The 12,147-nt window shown below is 39.9% G+C and overlaps 1 protein-coding gene across 2 annotated transcripts in view; it reads left to right on the top strand.

The window, feature by feature from the left end:
* Positions 1–12,147, top strand: part of zbtb7a (zinc finger and BTB domain containing 7A) — a 148,136-nt gene that overhangs the window by 5,917 nt on the left and 130,072 nt on the right. The gene's annotated exons all lie outside the window — the stretch shown is intronic.

The raw sequence follows: 12,147 nt of genomic DNA, 5'->3' as shown, positions 1-12,147 counted from the left end.
TGAAATGGGGGAACTATGTATAAACACTGCTGTAATTTCTACATGATGAAACCAAAATGTATAAAAATGGCCTTTAATAAAATCTGACAATGTGCACTTTAACCACATGTGATTTTTTTTTTTTTCTATTACAAATCTCAAATTGTGGAGTACAGAGGCAAATAAATAAATGATCGTTTTTTGTCCCAAACATTATGGAGGCACTGTATGTATAGTATATCTGATCTGTTTAGATAGCATGCAAAACCGTTTCACGGTACCTAGGTAATAATAAGCGGTGACAATGATAAACCTAAACATATACTTTCAGGCTAGAAATAATATAAGAAGTGTGAGAGAAACCAGGATGCACAAATTAGAAGGTAATCAAAAGTATCTATTAACATGCCTCTGGTTTAAAAGATGTTCTCACTTTTCTCGACCTATCTTTGAATGTTGACCAGATGCTGTCAGGCACATGCAATTATGGGTAGGAAAGAACTGCAGATACAGGTTTAAATCGAAGGTAGACACAAAATGCCGGAGTAACTTAGCGGGTTTCTCCAGAGAAGCGTTTCTCCAGAGAGGCTTTTCTCCAGAGATGCTGCCTGTCCCGCTGAGTTACTCCAGCATTTTGTGTCTACATGTAATAATGTGATTGGCTCTTCATTTATATAAGAGCAAAGAGGTACAGTTTAGATACAGGCCATTCCTCTACGCCAGGTATCAATTGCCCATTTTCACAAATCCTAAAATAATAAAAACAATTATTGTCTGCACATTCCCATTAATTTTACCATTCACCTACACACTAGGCTCAATTTGCAGTGGCCAACTAATCCAATCATCCACAAAGGTTTAGTGGCATTTTTTTAACATTGAGAAACATCCCTTCTATGTCTTAATCAGACAAAAATGGATGCAAGAATGGATTGACTGAGCTTATATTCACTGGAATTTGGAAGGATGAGAGGGCATCTTATAGAAACATATAAAATTATTAAGGGATTGGACAGGCTAGAAGCAGGACAAATGTTCCCCATGTTGGGGGGGGGGTCCAGTTTAAGAATTTAGTTTAAGAATTTAGGACTGAGATGAGGAAAAACCTGTTCACCCAGAGAGTTGTGAATCTGTGGAATTCTCTGCCATAGAAGGCAGTGGAGGCCAATTCACAGGTATTCAAGAGAGAGTTGGATATAGCTCTTAGGGCTCATGGAATCATGGAATATGTGGAGAAAGCAGGAACAGGGTACTATTTCTGGATGATCAACCATGATCATATTGAATGGCGATGCTGGCTCAAAGGGCCGAATGGCTTACATCTGCACCTATTTTCTATGTTTCTATTAGGTAGGATAATCAAAATTTTATTTAAAAGGATATGTTTTAAGAAGCTAAGATAGGTAGTGGGATTTCAAGCTCACATGGTAGAAGCCATATATGCCAAAGGTAAAATGAAACTATGGCGAAAGGGAACAAAGACACAGGAACAGAATTGGCCCCTTGAGCTAGCACTGCCATTCAATAAGATAACAGACAACCTAATTGTCAAATTATGCATTCCTGCCTACCCCCAGTAATCTTAAACACCCTTGCTTATTGAGATCCAATTTAACATTGCATTAAAAATATTCAAAGATTCTGCTTCCATTTTTCTTGAGGAATAGTGTTTCAAAAACGCTTAACCCTCAGAGGAAATCCATTCTCTGTCGTAATTGAGTGATGCCTTATCAAATGGTGTCCTCCAGTTCGAAATATTCCCACAAGATGAAACATCAAGACCATCAAACCCCCAAAGATAGTCAGCTTTCAGTCTTTCAAACTTCAGTGAATACGTCTTTTGCAAATCACACTAGCATAATTAGATCCTTCTGCATTCATTCACAATTTTATATTTTAAAATAGGTGCCAAGTGGTTAATTTTGCATGTTCCCATAGAACATTCAATTTTCCAGATCTATGACTGCTCAGCGGATCTATCTAAATCTTTTTGCAGCTTCCTTATGATCTCTTCACAACATAATACTTACCTTTGTGTCATCAGCATATATAGCATTTGTACCTTCGTGCCTTCATTCGATTCATTTATATAAATTTGATCCCTCTGGCAGACCATTTGTGACATCTCCCCAACTACAAGGCATTCTTGCAACTCACCAATATAATTCGTCCCTTGAACTTTATCTTCTGCAATAATCTCTGATGTGGCATCACATCAAATGCCTTCTGGAAATCTTAAGTCTGATACATTCACTGGTTCCTCTTTATCAATGGTTTGTTATTTCTTCAAATAACCTACAATTATTCAATCATGATTTATTTTTCATAAACCCATGTTGACTATCTAATGACCTTAATTTTTTTCTAAGTGCTGTGTTAGAACACCTTTCATTATGTATGTTACAGGGAAAATTGCTTTCATTATTTCGTAACCTCTAACTTTGCTAATTTATTCATAGATTTGTACTCTCTATTCCTTGTTATTATAGATGGTTTATCAATTCCCATATTAATAACATTTGTTCCAGCCGTATGTTGATTCCATGATTTGCTTTCCTTAACCAAGGTTTCTATTTTCTTACCATGAATGTAAATATGATGGTGGGTCGGTAATTCCCTAGGCACATTCTGTGTCCTTTCTTAAATATAATTTTTAAAATGACTCTCTGCCAGTTGTCTGGTGCCTCATCTTTTTCTAAAAAAGTATTACATGTGTTTAGCAGTGCCTCCACTGTCTCCCTTCAATTCTTGTAAAAATCATGGTTCAGGTCCATTTGAACCAGTGGTTTTATCCATTTGAAGTCTGATTAGACCAATCTAAGGTTTCCCCATCTACTTTAAATACAGTAATTTCAATACAGGTGCACAACCTTTTATCCGAATGCCTTGGGACCAGACACTTGTCGGATTTCGGAATTTTTCGGATTTCCGAATGGAAGATTTTTAGCGTAGATTAGGTAGGTAGCGCGGGCGGCTTGAAAAGTCTGGAGCGGCTGCCTCCTCCCCGGAGACCGGGGAATCATTGCATAAATGTTAGTCAGTTAGTTTGATGGGATTTTATGTGGTGGGGGGGGGGGGTGAAGGGGGAAACTTTAATTCTTAGTCCCCTACCTGGTCGGAGAGGCGGGGAGCGGGCAATGCCTTACCGGGTCGCCGTGCAGTAAGCTACGGAGTGCTGTGGCCGCCGACTCCCAACATCGCGGAGCTGGGGGCTGCGGGCGTCCGGCCGCGGTTGGAGCTCCGACCCCGGCAACTCTACCCCTGGCTGCGCGGCGCTCCAAATCCAGCGCGGCCCGCGGCCGGACGCCCGCAGCCCCAGCGCCGCGATGTTGGGAGTCGGCGGCGTCGCAGCGCTGGGATACCAGCGGGGAGCGGGCAATGCCTTACCGGGTCGCCGTGCGGTAAGCTCCGGAGCGCTGTGGCTGCCGACACACAACATGTCGGCGGCCACAGCGGTGCTGGGGCTGCGGGCGTCCGGCCGCGGGCCGCGCTGGATTTGGAGCGTCGCGCAGCCAGGGGTAGAGTTGCCGGGCTCGGAGCTACAACCGGCGCCGCCCGCGGCCGGACGCCCGCAGCCCCAGCTGGGAATCGGCGGCCACAGCACTCCAGAGTTTACTGCACGGCGACCCGGTAAGGCATTGACCGCTCCCCGCCTCTCCGACCAGGTAGGGGACTAAGAATTAAAGTTTCCCCCTTCACATAAAAGCCCTCCAAACTAACTGACTAACATTTAAGCAATGATTTGCAGATGTTTAAGTGTCTCCCCGGTCTCCAGGGTGGAGGCAGCCGCTACAGTAGTACAGACCTGGGTTGACCGTGGGTCGTTTCGGGTCAAGTTTGGCGCCAAACGCGAGCTTTGGTGTGCAGACGACATCCTGGAAAAAATGGCCGGTTTTCGGAGTTTTTCGGTTTCCGGAACTCTGGATAAAAGGTTGTGCACCTGTACTGTATTAACTCATTAAGCAATGTCACATTCACCTATTCTTTTCCCCCGTATAAACACGCAAAATTATTTATTTTCTGCCATTTCCCCGTTGAAAAGGTTAACTGCAAATGAGACACTAAGTTCATTGGTGAACCAGGTGTCAACTTATCTTAGTCAATAAAAAAGAATAGCGGATCAGTAATATGATATGGGACTAACACATCATATTGTGTTAGATTATTTGTGTATGGAAAGTTAATTTAGCAGAGCATTGGATAGTTGAGTCTCAAGGTGACAGATAATAGTGAACACTTACAAAGGGGCTGGGGTTGAGGAGGATGTGTATGTTTTTGCTAAAGATTCAATGGGATTGGATGATGAAATGTGGTTGAATAAAGTGTTGATATTTGACAATGAATGGCGAGGAGATTAAAGCAGTGGTAGCGTTATCAAGATTGTGGTTGAGGCCAAATATTAGTCTTCCTAATACTTAATTGGAAGAAAATGTGACTCCAATGACCAGTCTGACTGGATAGAAACATTGGGTGAGTTAAAGCTGTTGAGCATGAACCAATGATTGGATGAGATGCCAGTAGACAGCATAAAGTGGAAGCTGAGGATGTATCATGAGAGAATATTTTGGATAATGATGTTTGGATGGGAATGGAAGTAGCAAGCTATTGCCTGATGAATTACTGCCTACTTTTATGTAAGAATGGAACCAAGTAATGGCAGCCCCCCTGAACACAGTAGCGGAGAGAATGGTGTCAAATATTGAAGAGTGGAAATAAGAAATACAGCATCAAAATCAAAGACCGGGCTAGTAGTTAAACCAACTTGGCAAAGAAAGAAGCTACCACTGACTTGTGGGATAGATTACGTAGGTTTCAGTTTGTGTGAGGCCGGGAAGGGATATTTGGACATCAACTGTCTGGGAATGAGGTTAAGATGACAACAGGTGAGGTCTCATAGGCTAATCAGGTTTCATTTCAAAACACGGAGCTTAAGTTGTCCGATTTAAATCTTGGAAAGGATATAAGTGGTTGGAAGATATTATGAAAATTAGCACTGATGTTTAAAAAAAAGATAGCATTTTTGGTTAACTAAGTGATGTGGAATTCATTTTACTGCACCTTCGCGTGCATGTGACGAATACAATTGACTTTGGCTTTGGAGATGTATAGTAAATGCAAAAAGCCAATTATTCAAGGTAAATCTTTATGTTCCGCCCAAAGAAGGAATTATGCTAATATTAGATATTGAGTCATTCCACCAATGTTCCATCATTATTAGGTCTTGTCTCGGAATGTCCTCTGGAAATCACAATGCAAATTGTCTGCATTCCCCAACAATGGAGAGTTTCACTAAATGTTATGCACTTCATTTTATTTTAGCCCTAGCAACAAGCAGCTGTAACTTGTCCGTAGGTATAATCTGAGCACCATGGGGATTATTGTTGGTGTGCCTCAGATCAACCCCCTGTGCAGCTATCAGTAGAATCATGAAAATTACAATTAGCAAATATTTCTATTTTTGAGAGTTATTATTGAGAAATTGGCCTTGTGGTTAATTGTAATGTTTTGTGTAGGATTAAGCTATGCGAATGCCCCAGATTCAATTGCTAGCCAACAGGGAGTGATATATCCCATCTAGAGTACTACACTTGGCTGCAGTGACCCAGGACTGGGGAGGGGATAAAATGCATTCAAGCACCCATGGACGCACTGTGCATGATTAACATCCAATATAAAGAGTGATGAACAAAAGCAAAGCACGGCAGCTCCCATTTCCCACCCCCCTACCAACTTTGCCACAATTGTGGAAGGTATAGAAATAATTTAATACATAATTTAAGTAAACCAATGTCAGATGAAATGATCCACAAAAACAGATGAGTTAACCTTTCTCCTGTAACTGCTGTGGAAACCAAACAACCTGCCTAAAGAAACCTGATTTTCCAATGAATCAAATATACCTGGAAAGACATAAAAACAAAGATGATGATTTGAAAGTTAAGGGGAATGCAATATGAAATGAAAGTCAGGGCTAAGAACTGACTTTCAATAACCTGATAGCAGTCTTCCTTGAGAATGTGGGACTGATTATCTTTTTGAAGAGCCAAATGTGCAAAGATTTGTTAATGATTCAAATTTAAGCTATACCATTTTCCCAAAACTAGTAGCAATAATAGTACCTGGGAAAGAAATGATACAAAATGTTTCTTGGTTTCTTGGTCCTCCAAAATATTCCAAATGGAATTTAAACTGGAGGTGGTGAAGGGAGGGCTTAAGCCAGAAAGGGTTATTGGGAAGAAAGAGCTACTTTAAATTTAGTTGCATCTGGTTGGGTGACTATAGTTGGGTGGAGATTATTCCATGCTTTAATTGTGCGGGGGAAGAACGAATTGCTGTATACATCTGTCTTTGTAGCTGGGATCACAAATTGGATCGAATACCCTCGTCTGCTCCTAATTGGTTTGGGTTTGGTGTAGGTCTTGTAGTCTATGTCGAGCTGACCATTTAACATGTTGTAAAAACAGGTCAAACGGTGAGCTTCACGTCTGTCTTGGAGAGGGTTCCACCCCAGAGAATTCAGAAGTTTGGTGACACTCGCTTCTCTCTCATAGGTGTTAGTAACAAATAGAGCTGCCTGTCTTTGGACACGTTCGATGGAAGAATTTTTTTTTTTTGTGTATGGGTCCCATGCTGCAACTGCGTAGTCCAAATGAGGTCTAATGAGGGTGAAGTATAGCTTCTCCTTGACAGAAGTTGAACAATGATGAAAGTTGCACCTCAGAAAGTTTAGGACACCTGTTGCTTTCACCGTTGCATGATGAGTCTGACCATTCCAACGCAGATCATTCTGCAATTTGATGCCAAGATACTTGGTTTGTTTAGATTCTTCAAGGGTGGTACCAAGTACATTGTAAGATGTTTCGCCTGGATTCCTCTTTCTGGTGACACGCATAGTTTCACATTTGGAAGGGTTGAACTGCATGCCCCACTCAACCATAGTATCGAGATCCTTTTGGAGAGCATCTTCATCATCAGCTGACTTAATTGGATGGTACAGCAAACAATCATCAGCGAAAAGTCTGGTCATACTTGTTAAATGTTAACCCCAGTCCTGCAAAATAACGGGTACTAAGAAAATACCAAAGCATTTCATTTCTCAAAATTTGTCAATCGAACGTCATTATGTGGATTAGAGCAATCTATTTTAAGATACTGATAGGTTTCATATAATAATTGCAAGAAATCACACTTCATTTTATATTCATATACAGTGCCCTCCATAATGTTTGGGACAAAGACCCATCATTTATTTATTTACCTCTGTACTCCACAATCTGAGATTTGTAATAGAAAAAAAATCACATGTGGTTAAAATGCACATTGTCAGATTTTAATAAAGACCATTTTTATACATTTTGATTTCACCATGTAAAAATTACAGCAGTGTTTATACATAGTCCCCCTCATTTCAGGGCACCATAATCTTTGGGACACAGCAATGTCATGTACATGAATGTAGTCATGTTTAGTATTTTGTTGCATATCCTGTACATGCAATGACTGCTTGAAGTCTGTGATTCATGGACATCACCAGTTGCTGGGTGTCTTCTCTGGTGATGCTCTGCCAGGCCTGTATTGCAGCCATCTTAGCTTATGTATGTTTTGGGGGCTAGTCCCCTTCAGTTTTCTATTCAGCATATAAAAGGCATGCTCAATTGGGTTCAGATCAGGCGATTGACTTGGCCACTCAAGAATTGACCATTTTTTTAAGCTGTGAAAAACTCTGTTGCTTTAGCAGTATGTTTGGGATCACAGTCTTGCTGTGGAATGAACCATCGGCCAATGAGTTTTGAGGCATTTGTTTGAACTTTAGCAGATAGGATGTGTCTATATACTTCAGAATTCATTATGCTACTACCATCAGCAGTTGTATCGTCAATGAAGATAAGTGAGCCTGTTCTTCAGCAGCCATACATGCCCAGGCCATAAACCCCCCTCCATAGTGTGGTGGTATGCTTTGGATCTTGGGTAGTTCCTTCTCTCCTCCATACTTTGCTCTTGCCATCATTGTGATATAAGATGATCTTCGTCTTATCTGTCCACAAACCTTTTTCCAGAACTGTTGTTGCTCTTTTAAGTACTTCTTAGCAAACTGTAACCTGGCCATCCTATTTTTGCGGCTAACCAGTGGTTTGCATCTTGCAGTGTAGCCTCTGTATTTCTGTTCATGAAGTCTTCTGTGAACTGTGGTCATTGATAAATCCACACCTGACTCCTGAAGAGTGTTTCTGATCTGTCAGACAGGTGTTTGGGGATTTTTCTTTATTATAGAGAGAATTCTTCTTTCATCCGCTGTGGAGGTCTTCCTTGGCCTGCCAGTCCCTTTGTGATTAGTAAGCTGACCAGTGCACTTTCTTTTTAATGATGTTCCAAACGGTTGATTTTGGTAAGCCTTAGGTTTGGCTGATGTCTCTAACAGTTTTATTCTTGTTTCTCAGTCTCATAATGGCTTCTTTGACTTCATTGGGACAACTTTGGTCCTCATGTTCTTCTTCTTATCGAGTCCACACACAAGATTGGAAGTTGTTCAGCCCCAGAGCTGAACACACTTCTCGGCATCTGCATACAATGGTGTCTGTCTTTCACTTCTTGTGCGTGGTGGTGGAAAGATTGGTGAAAACAGAGCCGCGACGTGAATGGTCTTTCCTTGACCCCGGTCCTCTTGTTGATAAACAGCAATGAAAGTTTCCAAAGGTGATGGAAAGACTGGAGAAAAGACTAGGTGCTGAGAGCTCTCTTATACCTGCATTAAGGAGGCAATTAAACACACCTGAACAATTACAAACACCTGTGAAGCCATGTATTCCAAACATTATGGTGCCCTGAAAAGAGGCATAAACACAGCTGTAATTTCTACATGGTGAAACCAAAAGGTATAAAAATAGCCTTTATTAAAATCTGACAATGTGCACTTTAACCACACATGTTACATGTTACAAAGGTCACATGTGACCTTTTTTCTATTATAAATCTCAAATTGTGGAGTACAGAGGCAAATAAATAAATAAATGATGGGTCGTTGTCCCAAACATTATGGAGGACACTGTACATTTTAGATTATGAAGGCTAAACAATGCTGTATGATCCTGACCTGTGCTTTGAAAATTGCCATCTTTGCATTTGACAAATCACTTAATTCTGAATATCTTGAGGTTTTGCATACTTAAGAAAGTTTGAGTATAGTCCTACATCAACAGTAGAATTATAGATTTTGGATTTCCTACATATATGCTCCTGTCCGAGTGAAACATCATATTGTCTCCGTGTTGCAGTGAGTTATGTCACAGCATCCTTAATCTTTCATGCCATTCATTTTTTTTTCCTTGTTAAAATTTATTGTATTTATAAAGATGTATAAATGAACGTTTCCTTGTACTTAAAACTGTTCTTGGGATAACTGAAGGTCATTGCTAAGACAATGAGAGAAACCAAGCCTGTAGTAATTTAGAAATAATAATAATTAATCTCTGATCCTGAAGTCATTTTATACATCTTTCTAGTTACATCAGATATCTGGGCTAATTTAAGAGTCAATGATTACATAGTCATGATAGTGTTCTACAAATTTGATCAATAATTGTAAGATTATGTCTTCCTATAAATGTTTTCAGGCAACTATAATTGCTACTTACCTTTTTAAGAGTATTGTTTTCTTAGAGTTTTATTCCAAGAAACTCAACACTGAGGTGGATGTGAGGTGGATTCATGATTTTACAAGGATAGAAGAATTGAAATTAAGAAAAGAAAGTTGTGTGTGAGATGGAATAGATAGTGCAAGTGGATTGAAACCATAATTGTCTGATGCACCACATTTACAAAAGATAAATATTAACGGCAGGGGAAAAATCATCAAATGTCAAAACCACACAATCTATGCAAGTCTCACTTGTGTCTGGCTGAATTAGTGACTCCTATTAATTTTAGTACAATCTAACCTTTCAACTATAATGGTGAAATAAGCATTGTTTAAGCACACCCAAGTCACCCTTCAGAAGATCTGTGCTCAGAGACTACAGGGACTAATCCATTTAAGGATTATTATTAAAAGGCTGATTTTTTTTTTTTTCTTTACCCTCTATTGTTAATGGAACTGGAATCAATTCAATTTGGAAAGAGAGAGCATCCATCTTTACAATTTCGGGCAAATGAGCTAAAATGTTCTTTTGGAACGATCCAAACCATATTATTTGACGCGGTTCCCAAACTTCAAAAACTCTACTTGAGACACAAACGCAGGTTGATCAATGGCAAGCAAAATGTATATGTTTGCAATTTTGTTGCCTCCCTGTTAGGTTGAATTTGATGATGCTCAAACCTTCACTTATTCAACAATTGCTAACATTTGTTATAGGGAAGAAGCAAGTGAGTGTGGCCAATTGAATTGCTAGCCCAGTGATGGGCTGAATAGCACCCCTGTACTATGTAATTGAATATCTAAATGTAAGACTATCGTACCACTTGTAGAAATAGTTAGCACCACTGCATTCTACTTGTGGCCTATGGAAATACCTTGAACGTTTGATAATCATTAACAAGAATTTGAGCTACATTTTTTCTCCACTAATATTTCAGTTCTTGCAGCCTCTTACTCAGGGACTGCAGTCTGTATAATGGATATCCTTATCCCGAATGGCCTATTCACTTAATGTATTAGAAATAACATACTGTAAAGAATTAGATACCTGCTTTTAAAAGCAGATTAGTCCAGTGCCCTCTCCTCTTCAACCCTAAAAGGGAAACAATTGACGTATAATCTTTGTTAAAAGATCACGCTGCTTCTTTTGAAGCAGTAACTCACAAGCTAGACTGGTCTTCAAATTCAGTTGCAGAAGGCATTTAAAGCGTATTGATATACCAGATTGGATAAACGTTCAATTGAAGTCCTCTGTGCCCTTGTGGGTAAATGTAAAAAAAACCCAGATGCTATGTGGGGGAAGGGTGTTCTCTAATTATTCTGGACAAATTCTATCCCTCAATCAGCACTTAAAAACTATGATAATCACTTTGCTATTTATGGGACACTGCACTGTGACAAGCAGCTGATTTGTTGTACAGCAAATGGGAGATTGCATAATTTCACAAGTTGCAAGAATGAACTGAGGTTCACTGTGGAATCAATTATTCTTTTTCGTATCCATGGCCAGCAATGCCCATATTCCTTAATTTAATTCCCATCCCCAGTTCTTCTTTATGAAAGTGATTGACAGCTGTTTACTTAATCCTATATAGGCTTTATTGGTGAAGGTTCTCCCAAAGTGCTTCTATTGTAGGGCATCTCAGGATTTTGAATCTGTGTGGTGAAAGAACAGTGCCATAGATTATAAAAACTGCGTGAGGGAGGTACTATCAAAGGCGCAACTTGTAGTCACAGTATAAAGGTAGTGGATGACAGAGTTAACTAGACTGTTTCATCGTAGATGGAATTCAGCTTCTTAAGTGATGCTGGAGCTTCACTCCATTTGGATAACAGTTGCAGTCAAGAAATGATGAGACATCTATCACTTTCCTGACTGATGCCTTTAATTAATCATGTAGCCTTGGAAGTCATTAGGTGGTTCTTCACCACAGGATATCCAGCCTCCGACCAGATCAGTTAGCCACAGTTTTAATATGCTTGGTCAAAGGGGAGCGCTGTCATATTGGTTGTTGTGGCAGAGCAGCAGGGTATGGTTATGTGAATGGCAAAGCCATTGAGTGTCAATAGGCAGTGGTTACATTTTCTTGTTGGAAAAGCTTGGCACACAAAACATGAATTATGCTTGTTACTTATCAACATGCAATTGTGTCCGAAGCAAGGTCTTAAAAGGTCGGGAAGAATGTAGAAAGATTTTGCAAACCAAAGGCTGAAGCTTGCTGCTCATTTACCCTGCATTCTCATAATAATTCACAGTAATAATTCTATAATGTATACAACACCAGATTCAGTCTTTTTTCAGATTTTGATTAATAGAAAGTTGGAGACATTTCATAGATGTGCAATATCTCTCTTGCACAGGTTCCCTGGTAGCTGAGTCATCTCCTATAACTCCTTCCTCCTTCTCACCATTCATGAATATTAAGTTGCTCTCTCGTACAGTGGACCAGTTCTTGTTAAACTGTTGTGGATGAGGTGGAATCAGATTTTGAAATGTCACAAGACAGCAGATCCTGTGAATCTTTGCTGGTTTT

This window comes from Amblyraja radiata, chromosome 29, assembly GCF_010909765.2.
Source record: "Amblyraja radiata isolate CabotCenter1 chromosome 29, sAmbRad1.1.pri, whole genome shotgun sequence".
NCBI lineage: Eukaryota > Metazoa > Chordata > Chondrichthyes > Rajiformes > Rajidae > Amblyraja > Amblyraja radiata.
The sequence above is the reverse complement of the archived record's forward strand: the minus strand, read 5'-3'. Positions and strand labels throughout refer to the sequence as shown.